We start from the raw sequence: 18204 nt of genomic DNA on the forward strand, positions 1-18204 counted from the left end.
CACTAAGCTATATTCCCAGGCTCTAAGACAACTGTTCTTGAAAATACAACTTTTCTTGCCTTTTTTGTCTTATGGTTAAATGATCAGAGATTATTCCATGTGTTTCTGCAGTTTCTGAGCAATCTGAGAAATAAAATGAAAAAATACGTGCTTTATATGCCAAGGCTTTCCTTAGCAAATAACTATCTGGCTTGATTTCTTATCTAAGACCAAGTAATTAAGTTAAATCACTGAATCAGCAAATTGGGAAGCAAATTTATGGGAGAGAGCTAACTAGTACCCTCAGAAATAAAATTTCCTAGCCAACTTCTTTATTTTCCTAAAGTATTCTAATCCATTTCTAAAAAAGATTATTCATTCATTGGTCTACCTTCTGCAGGCAGCGTGTGCGTGGGGGGGCACTTATTTTCTGGAAATTTGAGTGGAACTTTCATTGCAAATCCCATAGATAATTTGAAGTTATTTTCTTTGTTCTGATATTAGGTATGAAGAATCTGACCTAGTATGGTCATGGTGACATCAACAGTACAAGTTTTTCTGTACTGCACCTCATAATCTTGATTGCGAAACTAATTCTTAACATGGAATAGAATTCATTCCTTCGTATGTGGGTAATCTGGTATCCCTTTTCAGGGTATGATACCATAAACTTGTACCTGTCTGCCAGCTTCAGAATTTGCTACTAATCTTAGTTACCAAAATCTAATTTTAGGGTTTAGACTAATCCACTAAAAACCAGTGGAATTGCCAAATAACCACCCAAAACTTTACTAGGCAATGAAGTACTTTTTTTTGTTTTTCCATTGCTAGGGATGAAACCCACATCTTATGCAGGCTAAGAAAGAGCTCTACTACTGTGGACACCACCAGCTCCCAAGTACTGTTTTAGGATGTGTATAGTTAACAGTCATGTTTTTGCTCCTAATGCATATAAAGATTAGTAATTCCTTAGTTTTTAGATGCTTATGTAGAAAATTTTCTTTGGTAGTCGTGGTACCACAGAGCTTTTGGTGGTTAGACACAAGGCCTTTGCCTCAAGCTACATCTTCAGCCCTTCTTAAAATTTTGAGACAGGGTGTTGATAAGTTGACCAGGCTAGGTTCAAATCTGTGATCCCTTCTGCCTCGCCTTCCCAGAGTACTGAGGTTACAGGCTTGCGCCACCACACTGGACTAAAAATATTTGCTTATAAATATTATAATTGGTAATGTATTTCACTAGTTCAAACTTTAGGGTAGAACTTGCACAAAATACTAGGCTTTTACTAGTAGCTTTTATTTTGAAGCAAAAATTAATCTGACTTTTAATTTGGACCCTCATTTGTTTGTGTAACTAGATATGGGTCTTTCTTTTTGGATTCTTTTCTTTTTTCCTTCTTTACTAAGCTCCAAGAATGATACAAAAATTAAATAGTCCATTAATATACTCTAGGAGTTGATAGCATAGCGAGGAGGCAGAAATGCAAGCAGATCAACAGCGTCGCTGACAAGATGTCGTTTGGAATAGATTTGGATTAGTAAGAGTCTGCAGAGTGAAAAAGGAGAGAATGGTGTAAAGCTAGGAGTCCATCTAGAGGGTGGTGAGAAGTTAGTTCACAAAGTAAAAATAAAGGATGGGATGGGCATAGGTAGATGTATCTGGAAAGGAATAAAAGGTTAGCTTTAGAGTTCTTGCCAAGTACTAAACTAGTGTTTTTGAGTTTCATAGGTAACAGAGGTATTTAAGTAGGAGATGAGCTTTGTTTTTCAGGAAAATGATTTTGTTAACATGGATGAAGGAGTAGTGTTGGAGAAAGCAAATTAAATTTTGCAGAAGTTTAAGTGAGAGATGATAAAAGTCTAAATCAAAGCAGAAATGGTAGAGACTCAAAAGATCTTTTTGAGATAGGTTGACAGAATTTGAGAACACAGAAAGCAAAATAATCCATGATAATATAAAGGCTTATAGATTAGGAAAATGGTGACATCTTTATGTTTGAGAAGAAGTTCAAAGGGAAAGGCAGTGAATGTGAGTTTAGAAATTTCTGTGTCCTCCCTGTTTCAGTCTCTGAACTTGATGTGCATTCATGTGGTTTAATTCTTTGAATAAAATCAATGTCAGTCTCATTTTAAAAGTAGCAAAATAGAGTCTCAGAGTCTCAGTCACTTCCCAAGCTACACAGATCCTAGGTCTCTCTGACTAAATCTCCAGCATTTTGTGATCTCCTCTTGACATGTTTGAGAGGTTTTCAGGAACCTAGGAATGTCTGTCCAATAGGCATTGATGAGTAAAGGCACAGGAATTCAGTAGCAGAAGTTGGTACCCATATGAAGACGCACATTGGGGAGTTACAGCACAAGGACAGTGAAGTCCCAGGAGTAGGTGAGATCCCTTAGGCTGGGGCTGTACTGTGAGGATAGTGAGCATGTCAAGTGTCCTGGCCTTGGCACATCTGCTGAGAAGAATCTGTCGGTAGAGCTACTAAGTCTTTTTAATTATAGACCTAGAATTTTCCCATTGTGGTGGCAAGTTTAATATTCTTACTTTTATGGAGAGCTACACTCACACCTCATTTATTTTGTATAGTAACTTCGCTGAAATATAATTAGCATACCATAATTTACCTGCTTAAAATATACAGTTGTTTTGCCATATACATAAAGTTAGCCTTTTAAGTGTGCAGTTCAGTGGCATCTACACTGCTATGCAATCATCACCATCAACCGTCTTCAGACTGGTTCATCTTCTCAAGCTGAAACTGTATCTGCTAATAATTCCCATTCTTTCCTCTCTCTAGGCCCTGGTAACTACCATTCTATTCTCTGTCTCCATGAATTTCTAGGAATTTCCACCTCATATAAGCGGAGTCATGTATCTGTTTTTAATAAGTTGTTTTAATGTATTCATAGTAATGTAACCACAATTTTAAAACTTTTTTTTGAGATAGACTATGTAGCCCAGGCTGGTCTTGAACTCAAGGTGATCCTCCTGCCACAGCCTTCTGAGTGTTAGGATTAGAGGCATGCACTATGCATCCAGCACTTGGGGCATTCTTATCACATGATAAACCTATTAGCTTCCTCCTCCACTACCAAAGACACAGGTGATAACCACTAATGTACTGTATCTAAATTTGATATAAATGGAGTTATCTAATATGTAGCCTTCCACTTAGCAGAATATTTTCATGGTTCACCTGTGTTGTAGCATCTATCCGTACTTTATTTTTTCTTAAATGACCAAATATTCTATTGTATGGATATATTTATTATTTATTTATGTATTCAGAATTTGCCTAATTTTTTGAGTTTTCACTTTTTGACTGTCAATAATGCTGTGATCTTTGAACAAGTTTTAATGTCAGCATATGCTTTTATTTCCCTTGAGTATTTACTCTTATATTTTAGAAAGTGCAGCCTGTTTCCCAAATGATGATTTGGTGTTTAAGTCACTTTTAATTTTCCATGTGTTATCTAAACATGTATAGTCTTGCTATTTTATTCTTTTCTATTCATGTAGTTATTTATTCAGTAAATATTTGTGTGTGCATATTTGTGTGTGCATAATCACTTTCAGTAATTAGCAGTTTCCCACACCTGTGCTGAAATATAAATATAGATATATTATTAGTTCAGTGTGAGTTAGAGTTTCCCACTGGTAGCTTGATTACAATGAACAAAGTGATTTGTCTACATATCCAAGATGATTGTTATATTTTTCTTTGCCTGAGGCAGTTTTTAGTAAATTTCTCACACTCAAGCCAGTCTGTCTTTGTGAAGAAGCAGAGGAGTAAGATGAGTAATAACCCTGAATGTGTGATTATGAAACCTTATCCATATGAGTACACAGGTTCTGAGCTTTAGTCAGTAAACCACAACATTTTTTCTGTCATTCCCATCTTGAATTTTCATTGAGATACCCCTAAAGTTTCTTTTTCTCCTAATTTCTAGATTTGATGATTATTTATTTGACTTTACAAACTAGAAATTCTGTGTTCTACTCATTTTTAAAATATTATCACCAAAATATCAAAATAATTTAGTTTAAGGGCCACCAATTCAGTTATAACTTAGCACTGGAACTAACCATAACTTTGGTCAAAATAAAGGATATTTTGAATGCCATGTGTGTGGTTTGTTGTTCTGGAGAAAAATGGTATCCAGTGGTTAGAACATATGAGTTGCTGTCAGCATTTGTGGGTTTTATTCCCAGATCCAAGCTTTAAAAAAAAGAAAAAAAGAGGCGGAGTTCATGCCTGGTACATGTTCAGTGCAATGTTTTATGTACTAGAGATGCACCTTAAATATTAGTGAATGTTTTATACTACTGACAATATGCAACAAGTCTCTCACAATATATGTAAAATATTGATAAAAAGCACAGGTAATTACTGATTCCATTCTTTAAAGTTTTTCTGGAAAAGGCATGAATAATGTTTCGAATAGTAGGGGTGGTATTTTAAGTCACTTATAGTGACCATTTTTTGTTCATCATATTTAGACATGATTCTGTCAAAGGGACTGTTGAAAACTGTCTAGCAGAATTTGTCCATGCCACAATCTGAAGAATATGGAATGTGCTCTAAGATTGTTATAATGTCAGTATAAGTATTTAAGTTTTATTTACTTTCAATCCATCTTAATCCAGAGTTCTTGCTGATCATTGAGGTGGATGAAGATATTCTGCCATAAAATAAGATAATAAAGGTATTTTCCTGGATATGTTTTACCATTTAAAATTTTTCTTTTATAAATTGTTTCTTAACAATTGGTGCCTTCCTATTCCTTAGTCTATAACAATAAAACAAACCATTTGACTTAACCCAAATGTTTGTATTTGATAATTTTATATTTACTGTCAATTATGTAGTTGCTTTTTGTCCTGTGATTTAACTTTAGGGCATTACTTTTCAAACAGTATTTCATGAACAACTGTTGCTCACTGTGAGCAGGGATTGGTTGGTAGTGGAATTACATTAGATTAGGGTGGTTTATTAGTCCTTCCTAGCCTATTCTAATTTATTGAATTGATACTTATTCCTCAGATGTTCCTAAGTAGTCCCTAAATTGAGTCGATATCCCTTTGAATATTTTCCTGTTCTCTTCATAGAATTCATAGAGGAATAGACAGATAAGTTCATAGAGGTATCATTTTGTTTAATCCAAGGAAAAAATATTTTGGTAAATTCTTTGTCTTCTGAAGTTAGTTTTCATTGTGTTTATCAGTAATGTTCATTTAAACACTACTAATATGTACATTTTATTTTTAGCCAGTTTTCTTTTTACCATTAAATTTTATTTCAAATATTAAAAGAAATGTTTTATATAAGAATAAATGGTATTAGAAAAAGGCTGCTTAATCATTTAAAGCTAGTGTCAGAAGTAAATAGTTCAGAATAAATAGTAAAGAACTTTAAGTAGCAAATGGTTTATACATATGTGTTGCTGGAGAAGATATTGAAAATTTATATTAAAAAAATAGAAATTATGAAAATAAACTTTAAACATAAATAGAGAAATGCAAGTCAAATTTTGTTAGATTGCAAATTCATATTTACTTTGTCTGAAGAATTATATTATTACAGAGTCTTTTGGACAAAATAATTAGATTTTCTACTTTTTAAAGGTTTCTTTTTATTTTTAATCATATCTATTTATATTTATTTATACCTACTTATTTTTTAATTGAAAATAATCTTTTCTAGTATATCCTATTGCCACCATTACCCCTTCCTTATCAGTGGTGCTAGACTTGCTTACTGTTTATCGTCAAAGGGAATTTGGCTACATCACCTACTTTCTGTTGCTAGGTTTGAAGGCAGGCCTGAATTGTCTTCTTCTGAACTGAGGGGAGTATCAGATATCCTACCACTGTTATTCCTGTAGTCCTAAGGCCTCCAGCAAATGAAAATCTCTTTCCATTTACAATGTTCTGTGATTACCTTTCATATTATTTCAAAACTGTGTAGTTATATTTACTGTGGAGCAATGGAAAGAAAGGAGTTTATGCCACCTTCTCTGGCCAACACTCTTTCTTAATCCTTTATTATTCATATCATTTTCATTTAGAGTGTCTAGTTTGTCACCGCCCATGTCAGTTTTCTCAGTTGTTAAATAGTATAACCCTTTTGTGTCCTTACTCCATGATTTTACATGGGATCTGTGCTGTGTACTTCAGGACGATCTTGAATTCAATGTGTATTCCAGGCTGGCCCCAAACTCGACATCCTTCATCCTCAGCCTTCTGAGTGCTTGAATTATAGGTGTATGCCACCACACTTGGCCCTGGTTTTTGTCTAAAGAAAAGAAAATGAATGAAAATGAGGACAAGGAATGATTGATTAATTGTAAAGATAATAAAACATGGACTTGAAAGATCATTTAGCCTCTCCTGTCACAGTAGAATTAAATTCAGTATGCTTAAGTCAAGTGGCTCATGTCTGCATGGTACATAAAAAAGTAAAGTAGTTCTTTTCATCACATGGCTACAGGCTAGTGGGGAAAATAAATATGTAACTATGTACTTTATTCTTTCATAATCTTAAATGATATAGTTAACCTTTTCAAAGTTGGTTACAAGAGAGCCAGGGCATAAAATAAAATATGCAAGATCTTGATTGTGTTAAATTAGGGTTTTTAGGGGTGTGGATAAGTACTTTTATACAAGATCTGAAGAGTCAGATAGTCAAATCAGAAAAGACATAAAAATTTCAGATTTGCCAAACTCATTGTTTACAAGTAAAAATATGTTACTCAAAAGAATAATGTGGCTGAAAAATTGTATAAACTGAAAATTATTGGAGGAAGGGAGTTCTCTTTTCCTATAATTCACTTTGTGATTATGATTTAGACTAAATAATGTCATTTATTCTGAGTAACTGAAAAATACAAGATCTTAAAGTTAGTTGGAAAATATATTTTAAATATGAATTATTATACACCAGATGTAAAATTGAAGTAATAAAAATACAATAATAGATTATGAATATTCAAGTAGTATACTCTTGCTTATTACTTACATTGAAAGGAAATGTTTGGAGAGGAAGAAGTCATAATCTAATTCCAGCAATATGATAATATGACTCTAATTATTATTTATTGTTGTTGTTGTTGATGGGGTCTTGCTTTTTTTGCCCAGCCTGGCTTTGAACTTGTGGTTTGCGTGCCTCAGCTTCCTAAGTAGCTGAGTTAAGAGGCTTGCACCATCATGCCTGGCTGAACCTTATTATTTAAATAAAGTGTAAACAACCTCTCTGTTAATGTTTATAGTTCAGTGGACATTATGAAATAAAAAATGTTTTATTTGCTTTTAAGAGAATGTATTTAGCCTGATGATATGGTGTTTGGAACTGACAGTCTTCCTCTGACTTTTTGCTTCAGTTGCAGATCTCTGAAATGCTATTTTACAAAGAGGGGTGTAATAGTCTTTTTAATCAGAAGATCAGAACACATTCTTTGGTCCAGAAAGCTCAAGAAGGGATCTTTAGATACAAATTAAAGACAAAAGCATCTATTAGTCTATTTTCTATTGTCATAACAAAATAGCTGAGGCTGAGTATTCTATGAAGTAAAGAGGTTTATTTAGCTTGTGGTTTTGGAGACTGGAAGTCTAAGATTGGGTACCTTTATTTGTTTGGCTTCTGAGGAAAGCCCCTGTGGCCATGCCACAACAGGCAGATAACATAATAGTGGAAGAACCTATGAGTGGAAGAGAGCAGTCATATGGTGAGAGGACACCAAAGTGATTGAGGGGCCAGGCTTGTTTTAGTTTTGTAACAACTCACTTTCACAAGGGATATCTCACCTCATAAAACCAGTATTAATCCCTTCTAAATACAGAGCTCCTAATGACCAAATTATCTTGTACAAGGCTTCGCCCCATAAAGTTTCTACCACTTCAGTGCCACACCAGATATCAAGCTTTTAACATACACACCTTTGGGAGACACACTTAAATCATATCTAAACCATACCAGGATGCCGTTTTAAGACATTCTGAAATTGTACTATCCAGTTGGATAATCCACAGAAATCAAGGGGCTGTCTTTACCGCACTGTTTGTCTGTCTCCAGAGTAGTTCATTATCAGTTTTGATCCTTTTCACCACTCAAGTATTTCTCTAATAAACATTTATTTCTACTTCCACTATATGAGTTCCAGTCTACCATCCCTCTTGCTGGGATTACCTAGTAGCCTTTGTTTCTAGAGATGCTTTTGCAATGACTTATGCGGCTTTAAACAACAGAAATTTGTTCTCTCGTAGTTTATGAAAACAGAAGTCTAAACTTTGGGTGTCAGCATAGTTGGTTCCTCTTGAACCTCTGAGGGAGAATTTGCTCCATACCACTCTCCTTGCTGCTAATGGTTGCTGGCACTTGCTTGTGTTTTTGTTTTAGCTTCATAATTCCAGTTTCTTTCTTCAGTGTCACATAGTCTCCTTCTTGGGTCTCTCTTCTGTGTTTTCATATTTCTCTGTCATTTTAATGATTTGAGCCATTTTAAATTTAGGGTCTTCTGTGTTCCAGATTAAGTTAATCACACTTGTAATGACTCAATTTCCAAGGGTGAGGGCTTTAACATAGTCTAAGCAGAATACAATTCCACCTATAATAGGCTCTCAACAAAATGCCCTTATACTTGATCTTTTTGTTGTTGTTCTAAACTGTTATGTGTAGGCAGAATGATCCTTCAAAAACACAAATCGGTCTCTATGTAACACTTCTGTTCAAAATGCTTCTGTTGGGGCTGGGGATTTAGCTCAGCGGCAAAAAGCGCCTGCCTGGCAAGCGCAAGGTCGTGAGTTCGGTTCCCGGTACCGGAGAAAAACCAAAAACCAAAAAAAAAAAATAAACAAAATGCTTCTGTTTATTGGTTGTCCTTTCTTCAGTTAAGTGTAAAATTTACAGCATACTCTGGTGCTGGCCTACCTCTCCACCTTCACATGGAACTTTTCTTCTACCTTCTATTTCTGCTCCAAGCACTACCTACTTTCCAATTCCCAGAATGTGGCATGCTCTTTTTCACCTCAAGGCATGTGCTATTGTCTCTGCATAGGATTTTTTGCTCCTTGTTTCTCCCTTTCATGTTATTATTCTAGGCAATGCCTAGTTAGCATTTGGAGCTCAATATAATTATCAGTTTCTTAGCAAGTGTCCTCTGATTACAAAACAATAAAGTACCTTCATATTATGTACTTATAGCATTCTGTGCACTTCACCTGTTATAATTGTAATTGTATGCATAGGATCTTTAAAAAGTTAATGGCTGTATTAAATTAATCTGGCATTTCAGCCTGAAGATTTCTGCAATCCATTTCTCAGTGTAAGTGATGAAAATTATGACCACTTTGACCACTTTGGTCATAAGGGCATATAGTAAATTTTTTAAAACCCACAAAGATTTCAGAAAACTTGCAAAAATTTGCTTAAAAAAGCAAGTCTGATATTTGAGCCAAGACTGCTCTTTCCTCCCAGCTCAGTGAGACTAGTGAAGCCAGGAATATAGGGCTCCTTTTTTTTCCCCAGCTCCTAATTGGAGTGCTTTCTTCCTGGAATAACAAAAGGACAGAAGATGGAGAAAGAGGCAGAAAAACATATTCGAAGAAATGTCTAAAGATTCCAAACAATAAACTATTCAGCCAGGAGGCTCCATGAATTTCAGGGTGTACATATAAACACAAAAAGATCCACAAATAAACATAGTAAAAAAATTCAAAAATCAAAGACAGAGATAATCTTGAAGGCAGTTAGAAAAATACTATTCATCATTTACAGGGAAACCTTCTTGTTAGGAAAAATAGGAGTCAGAAGGCAATGGGATAACATATTCATAGTGCTCTGGAAAGACTGTTAGCTGAGAATTCTATCTTCAACAGAACTATCTTTCAGACATGAAAGTGATATAAAGATATTTCCAGATTAAAAAAAATTATCAATATCAGACTTACCTTATAAGAACAACTAAAGGAACTTCTTTAAGCTACGTAACTCTAGACAGTAAGTCAAATCTTTTTCTTTCTTTTTTGCTTTAAAAAGCAGTTGTAGCGTCTACATTATGTATTCTTGGGCCCAAAATATATATAGAAACATAAAATATTTGTAATATATTTGCCAATTATCATATTCAAGAAGTAGGAATAAAGCTGTATTGGGCTAAAGAAATGACTGAAAGATATTGACTATATAGCAGTGTATTAAGAGGCTTGTAATGTTAATTCATGTAACATATGTGAATATAATACCACCAAACTGGGGACAGGTAATAGAGCTGTGTGGCATTTCTGTGTCTCACTGATAGTAAGCATAAATCTGAAGATGATTCTGATATCTATTATGAGATGATTCTCATATCTATGCTATATGTGGTAAGCCCAGCCTTAGAGTAGCCATTAAAACATAATTCTAAAAAATTACTGAAAAATAAATTTAAATGTTTTATTAAAAAATATTCACTTAGGAGCGACGATATAAATCAGTGGCAGAGTGCTTGCCTGGCAAGCACAAGGTCCTGAGTTTGATTCTCAGTACCAAAAAAAAGTTCATAAAAAATTTCTCTTAATGCTAAAGACAGGAGTAAAAGAATAAAGGAACAACAATATTAACAAAAATCAAGCAACAAATAGAAAACAAAAAGTAAAATGCCAGATGTAAATCCATTTATATCACTAATAGCATTAAGTGTGAATGAAATAAACCAAAAGAAAGAATTTGTTAGAATGGATTTAAAGTAGGAATCACCTGTATGTTTTCTGTAAGACATTAAAAGATAGAAATAAATTGAAAGTAAAGGTATTTTACACAAAGAACAGCCACAAGGAGGTTGGAGTGCAAACACCAGAGAAAATAAACAATAGCAACTCACTTCCAAAATAATTAATCCGTTTGTGAAGGCAGAGCTTTTATGACCTAATTATCTCTTGTTAAGCCCCTATTTTTCAGCATTGTTGAATTGAGGATTATGTTTCTAACACATGAATTTTGGGATACATACTCAAACTATAGGATGTCCGAATATATATTTTTCTAAGGAAGGTATACACACAATCTATTAGCACATGAAGAAATGGTCATTAGTTACCAGGGCAATACAAATAAAAACCACAAGTATCACTTGATGCCCATTAGTATGGCTTGAATAAAAAAAATGAACAATGTTGCCATGGATATGGAGAAATTTGAATCCTACATTGCTAACATGAAATGGGCTAACTGCTTTGATAAATTGCCTCAAATAATTACAGAGTTTCCATATGATATAGCAATTGCAGTCCAATATATAAAACCAAGACAGAGGAAAACATGTTCTCATAAAATCCTGTCATGAATATTTTATAGCAACATTATTTAAAAGCACCATAAATTGTGAACAACCCAAATGCTTATTAATGTATGAATGCATAAATAGAATTTGATATATCCATACAATGAAGTAATATTCAGCCCTAAAAAATGAATTGTGTTCTACAGCATGGAAGAATCTTGAATATATTCTTCTAAGTGAAAGGTCACATATTATATGATTTCATGTATATGAAATATCAGAATAAGAAAATACATAGGGACAGGAAGTATATTAGTTGTTTCTTAGAGCCGAGGATGATGAATATATAAGGGTGCTAGGTAAAGGATGAGAAAACCTTTTTAGATAATGAAAATGTCTTAAAATCAACTCAGGTGATTGATGGTTACATGTATCTTTGAATATAGTAAAAAATAAAACTGTGCTTGAATAGGTGAATTACATGCTATATGAGTTATACCTCTATAAAACTGTTAATGAAAGATACCTGTCTTCCTTGGTAAACTATACAACCCTCCTATCCACAGGAGATGCGTGAAACCATGGCTGTCTGAAACTATGAGAGTACTGAATGCTATATGTACTGCTTTTTCCTATACATAAAATATAAATGCATGAATTTCCTTTTCCTTAACAATTTCATGGATAGAAGATTTGTTCTTACTGTATACCTTAGCAACCTCAGCATATGATTTTTTTTCTTTCTGTATTAAGTGGGAATTTATGTCCAGCCTGTAATCCCAATACTTGTGGGGGTGAGACAGGGATGATGAGTTTGAGCCCAGCCTGAACTATATAATGAGACTCTGTCACAAGAAAAAAAATCTTTCACATTTTTATTTAAAAGAAGTACTTTATGTCTTCCCTTTGGCATATATGAATCGCCAGTGTCACTATTCCTGTGCTTTGGGGCCATTTCTAAGTAAAATAAATGCTCCTTTTAGACCTAGCCATTGTGATACTGTGACAGATGATAACCGAAACAGCTAGGTGAGTAACAACACATTGTAGATATGCTTTGCAGAAAAATGATTCACATCCCAGACAGAACTGCATGAGATTTCATTATGCTATTTGGAACAACATACAAAATCTGTGAATTTTTATTTCTGAAAAATTTTTTGAATGTTTTGGGATCACGATTGCCATCAAGTGAATGAAACTGAAATGTAAAACTGGAGATAAGGGTGCGGTGGATGCTCCCATACATGCTTTGATGTCACAGGTGATGTTTTATTAACTGTTACATTTAGACCTTAGCGTCTTCTTTAGACTTTATCTTACAAACTACCTGAAATGTGAGGTTTGCTTAGCCTTTATAATAGATGTAAATTTTGTTCTTTTTAAAATAAATAGGAAAATAGTTTTAGCAAACTGGGAGAACCAAGAATGCCTAGCATTTTCTATCTGTATATATTTCAAGTTTTATTAATTTTGACTTTTGTTAATAATTGTAGAGTTCCCATTAAGACTTCTAATCATTACAAATCAAATTATTAAACACATTATTCACTAAGTAGGAATTTAACCCTAAATGTGAAAGTATGATAATAAACCAAGAAAGATGTATATAGGATAATTCTTTAGAAAATGGGTTTATTAGGGACTTTTTCATTTTAGTATTAGAAAAGAGATAAGTATAATGTTAGCTTTTATGATTTAGCATCCTTTTCTTTTTTACTTTTATTTGTACATGTTTGCAATACATAGTAAACACACCCATCATAGGGAATTGATACATGTACATATCACATCTTAATCCTTTTTACTTCCTCTACCCTTCCTTTCCCATCCTGTCCCTTCATCCCTAGATCCCCTTCTCATCTGAAAAGGTCTGCCTCTTTTTCCCTGTGATGTATTTTCTATTTTGCTCTTTAAATTATTTATGCTTTGGGATTTTCATATAAGAGAAACTGAGCATCCTTTTGTTTAACGTACTCTTGATTAAAGTAATTAAAGTGATGCCTCAATATATTTATTTTAAATTTATGCTAGGCTAAAAATAGAATTTTTCTATGGCTTTTAAAATCAGTTAAATGAGTGACTTGTACTTTTTAAGAAATCTAAATACAGTAGAAAAATACTAGCTTATGAGTAAAATTGTCTTGCATATTATTTCCTTTAATCCCTCTCTGTCCATCCCTATCTATCTGTCTATCTATCTGTCTATGTATATTTCTCTATATAGTGCGCTCCAACTTAGCTATACTGTATTTGGAATGTGAAAGGATTCTTCAACAACTTTTGATGTATCTGTATATTATAATACTTCATTAAAATCATTGTTATAGCTTGATAAAGGAATTACACAAAGCAAGCAACTATTCATAATTCTGTGGTACTAAGTTTGACCCATTTTTTCAGTTGTTCACAATCATTTTGTATTCTGATTCTGTGACCATTATATGTACTGATTGAACTCAGTTCCATGTTATCTATACATTTAATATGTATTGTTTTGTTTTAACCATATTACTATAGGACTGAGGTATTCATAAACCCCTAGAAACTCTCTAGGTTCCTATGCTTCACTCTGTGGATCCAGATATTCCGATATTCCTCATGTAATTGTTTCTTGGCCTACTTATACAAACACTTTGGTCATAGATCTGAGCACTAGAGATGGATTCAATCTACTGAAACTCTAAAACTCATATCCTGCCATTTCTTGCTTTGCCTTGTGATTCAATGGACATTGTGTCTCCCATTTGCCCTGCCTCCTATATTAGGCTCCCAGCCATTTTTTCCCCATATCTTTCCTGTTTCCTCTTGTGGATAATGGGAACTGAAATCGTGAAGTTATTGAGTAGCATTTTGCTACTTTAAACCTATTTTTTCCCTTCATTCCCTCATACCTTGTCCTCTTGATTTGACACTTGGAAATCATTGTCATTAATAGTGAGACTGGTTTGTAATTTATGAAATTATGCACTTTTACAAACAGACCAGATACTTCATGTAAAGAATTATTTTCAGTAAATGCCTGATTTGACAAAATCATGATTATATATTAGCAAAATATATTTGTATCTATGCTTGTGGTCTGTTAATACAGAAATGTACATGCATATAAATATTGATTTGATAAAGATACACACTTTGGCAAAATTCAGTGTGACAGTGAGTTGGATGTCACAGAACTCATGATCTGGTCTTCGTTCTGATTTTGTCATTGAGAATTATATTTTAAGCTTTCTTTGGCTTGAAAATTGTCCTAGTGTCCCAGTAAATATAATTGTCATAAAGAATCTGATGAGATCGGGCATGTTCAGGGTGGTATGGCTGTAGACTATAGAATCTAGTTGTGAACAATACTTGTTAATTATGGAGACTGTAAGGGCCATATATAAAATCACATGACTTTCTAAAGTTAAAAGAACTCTTAAATTTTCTCCTACCTTTTGAAGGACTTATAATTGGGTCTTTACCTATAGAAGTCAGTTATTTTCTTTAATATTCATTAAAATGCTTTAAAGCTACTATGTACATGGAAACTCTTTCATTGTTGTATAATGTTGGCATTATGACAGTCTGAATGAGGGTTGTATTGGGAGAGAAGCCAGAAAGCACTGGAGGTTGTTCCATTCACATAGCTCAAAACTCCCCGCTGCTTCCATCACTATCAAACAGCTCTTTGGAACTCTCTAATTGCTGTGTCCATGGATTCTCTGTACCCAGTCTCTGTAAAGCCTCCACTTTCCTTGTCAATTTGAAATCTGCATTTTGAAAAATGCTTGCTTAAAATACTTTAATGGAAAAAATAAGAACTTATGGATGTTCAGAATTTAAACAGCATATGTCATTAATGGAAAACACATTCCAGAAATAAATTTGAGATAGATATACTGGGATTATATATACTTAGCCTAACTCTGAATAAAGAAGAGCTTCACTACAGTTTTCCCCTAGATAGCCACCTTTTAAAGAGACTTTGTAAAAAGCCTATAGGCTTGTTTGGCTTTTAGTAATAGTATAATTACCTCATGTGTTTCCATGTTGTGATACTCTAGCTAGAATAAATAAGTCTACATACTAAATTCATATGATTTCAAATCTTAACAATAAGGACAAATAACTTTTTTTGAAAAAGGCACAAGAGGAAGAAATTATTTCTTTGATAATGAAAGAATACTCTGTAACACAGAAGAGAATAACTGTAAGGATTAATTAAAATGTTTTAAGTGCATCACATTTAAAAATACATACATTAAAAAAGTATTATGAAGTTTCATTAAATAACTCCAGCCTGATCTTTTCAGAGTCTATTAATAGAGCATGTATATTCTTAATGTTCTCTTTTTTATTCTTTGTTATCATGTTGACAGTGTAAAAATGAACAATTAAATGGTGGAGGAATGTTCCTAAGTATGTTATGTGAAGGAATAATTGGTAGCAAAATCAGCGTCCTTTCTGAGCTGGAAACAGTGACTAAGAAGAGAGAAAGTGGGCAGGCTTCTGAGTACTGTTAGGAAGGTCAGCTCTTGGGCTTTGTGTAACTGCAGAGTATTTAAAGTTCCTGGTATCCCTGGAAACACAAACTGTTTGTGATACCAATTGGTGCTTGTATTTCAGTGACGTCACACAATTTACAGATTCACACAATGAGTCTCTTGTTTGTGGACCTACAGAGGAGTTCAGATACTTTTGGAAAATCACCTGACTACCCATAGGAATTAAGGCTAAACTGTCAGTATGGTAAGGTCAGTATGTCTCCCTGCCTTTAATTTTAAGGAGTGACAGACATTTCATTCCTTAATCTTTTGAGTTTACATTCAAGTTTTTTTAAGAAACAAAAATTCTCATTGTTTTATTCTTTGTGCTTGCAGTTGAGAAGTACATATACATTTTTGTACTAATTGATATTTGTAGAGGAATAGCTCAGGAGGATTAATTACTCTTTTTAAGCTTAGCCATCAGCTGTGTAATGGTAAGAGGCTTTTAGAACTTGGAGTATTTGAGCTAATTGGTTAGATTAAAACACTGCTATTAAAAAGATTACCCCCCCTTCTTTCTCAATCTGGGAAGGAATTGGTAGGCTGATCTAAATGTTATACATTAAACTGAACAAATTGACTTAAATAATATGTTTCTTCCCTTGTACTTTACTTCTGCTTATAATTATTTCTCTGGACAAAAGGCAGTGGACTTGTTGCTCTAATTTAAAGTCTGCAATCAAGAATGATTCGTAGAGTTTGGGTACAGCTTCCTTTTGTTTGACCAAACTTGTGTGTTTTTCTTTTTCAGAATATTTCCAAGGAAAATCTAATTATATTCCTAATGAGTCCTTAAAATCATTCATAGTTTAAAAGTTTTCTCTTAAATTTTATTTGCTTTTAGCATCTGATAGTTTTGAATAGGAACAACAAATGAATTCATTTGTTCAGATGTGGTAAGAGAAAAAAAGAGTTGCTTACATTTATTGAGCTCTTACAATATGTCAGGTGTTGTTCTTAATACTTATTATTTCCCATTAATTCTTAGCACGTCTCTATGAAGTAGAAAATATATTGTTTCCATTTTAAAGGTGAGGAAACTGGACATTCACAAAGTATCTTAACTAGGGTCTCACAGTTGGTAAATGACAGAACAGGGATTCCTTTTCAAACATTTGCTCTTCTGTGAAAATCTGTGTTCTTAATCGCTTGGCCTTGTCCCCGACTCCCAACAGCAGTGATAATGAGAGCTGACCTGTATGGAGCAACTTTTCTGTGTTCCAGAAATTGCCCTTACCTTTTTTTATTCGTCAGATAAATTGGGGACATGGATCCAGATGAGGTTCCAGTTTGACTCCGAGCCTTACTGTGCTGGATTTCTGTGGTAGTTCTTCTTGAAGATCTTTGAAAACAATTTATCATATGTGCTGAAAATCAGTACTGAGTTGTTTTAAGGAACAGTGTATAGGAATCTCAGCAGAGGTCACTATGTGCCAGGGCTCTTTGAGTTAGCTTCCCTGCCCTTACCCATTAACTCAGCCAGTTTCTGGTCCATAAAGCATCTACTTTCAACTCTTTGGAGGCTTTTCCCAGTACTTACCTTCATATTTTGACATAACTTATATATTTCACATGTACACTTATGCACACCTGAAGCTATTTATAGGCTCACATAGTTTCGAACATACTGTTACTGCTTTTAGTAATACACTCTTCTACTTTTAACTCTTTTTAAAATTCTAAACTCATATACATAATCCTGATATTATTTCCTTTTATCATCAAGAAAATAGAATCTCAAAAGGATTATATCACTTGCTAAAGAAAACACTTATTTCTCTGCTTACAACACTTCCGATACCAAATGTGTGGGTTTCTTCTGCACTGATAACCAGTTCTCCAATCTCTGGACCTCAAGTGGGTGTCCTCAAATTCCATTCAGTTCTGACATCATCTTTCTGGAGTTAGCACAGGCCACACAGCTAAGAGCTCGGCCCCATAGGCCTGCCTCCACTTTATATGCCAGTTGCAAGTCCTGGGCCTCTGCTACACATGACCAGCTTGGCTACAAATTGAAGGCTTCTGTAGCCCCCTTCTCAGATTTGATAATTTGCTATAAAGACTCAAAGCATTCAGGGAAACAGTAGTAATAGATTTTTATAAAGAAAAAAATATAAAGGATACAAATGAACAGTCAGGTAAGGAAGTACATAGGCCAAGGTCTCGAAGGTTCTCTAGTGCAAGAGCTTCTCTTCTTGAGGAGTTTTGGAGTACATGATCCTCCTGGCATGTGAACGTCCAATACAGTAGCTTTCTGAACCCCATTGTTTAAGAGCTTTTTAAAATTTTTAAATTTTTTTTATTTTAAAGAGTTAAAAAAAGTGATACAGAATTTCAAAACAAGATGATAGGAAATTAACGTTCATTATATTGCATGTTGTTATCTTTAAAGTAGTTGCTCAGATTACCAGATATAGGCATGTAAAATTGATCAA

At 33.9% G+C, this 18204-nt stretch overlaps 1 protein-coding gene and 1 long non-coding RNA gene across 10 annotated transcripts in view; one reads left to right on the forward strand and one right to left on the reverse strand.

Annotated features, from left to right (window-relative positions):
* The window catches only part of Rasal2 (RAS protein activator like 2), a 302028-nt gene that overhangs the window by 113549 nt on the left and 170275 nt on the right, over positions 1-18204 (forward strand). The window lies entirely within an intron of this gene.
* Positions 6238-18204, reverse strand: part of LOC106149985 — a 56486-nt gene continuing 44519 nt past the window's right edge. The window contains exons 8-9 of the long non-coding RNA XR_001236490.1: positions 17007-17111; positions 6238-6274 (exon numbers count right to left, since the gene is read on the reverse strand). This is a non-coding gene — a long non-coding RNA (uncharacterized LOC106149985). The remainder of the gene's footprint in view (positions 6275-17006; positions 17112-18204) is intronic.

Source organism: Chinchilla lanigera, unplaced genomic scaffold (genome assembly GCF_000276665.1).
Source record: "Chinchilla lanigera isolate Chin_1 unplaced genomic scaffold, ChiLan1.0 scaffold00005, whole genome shotgun sequence".
Lineage (NCBI taxonomy): Eukaryota > Metazoa > Chordata > Mammalia > Rodentia > Chinchillidae > Chinchilla > Chinchilla lanigera.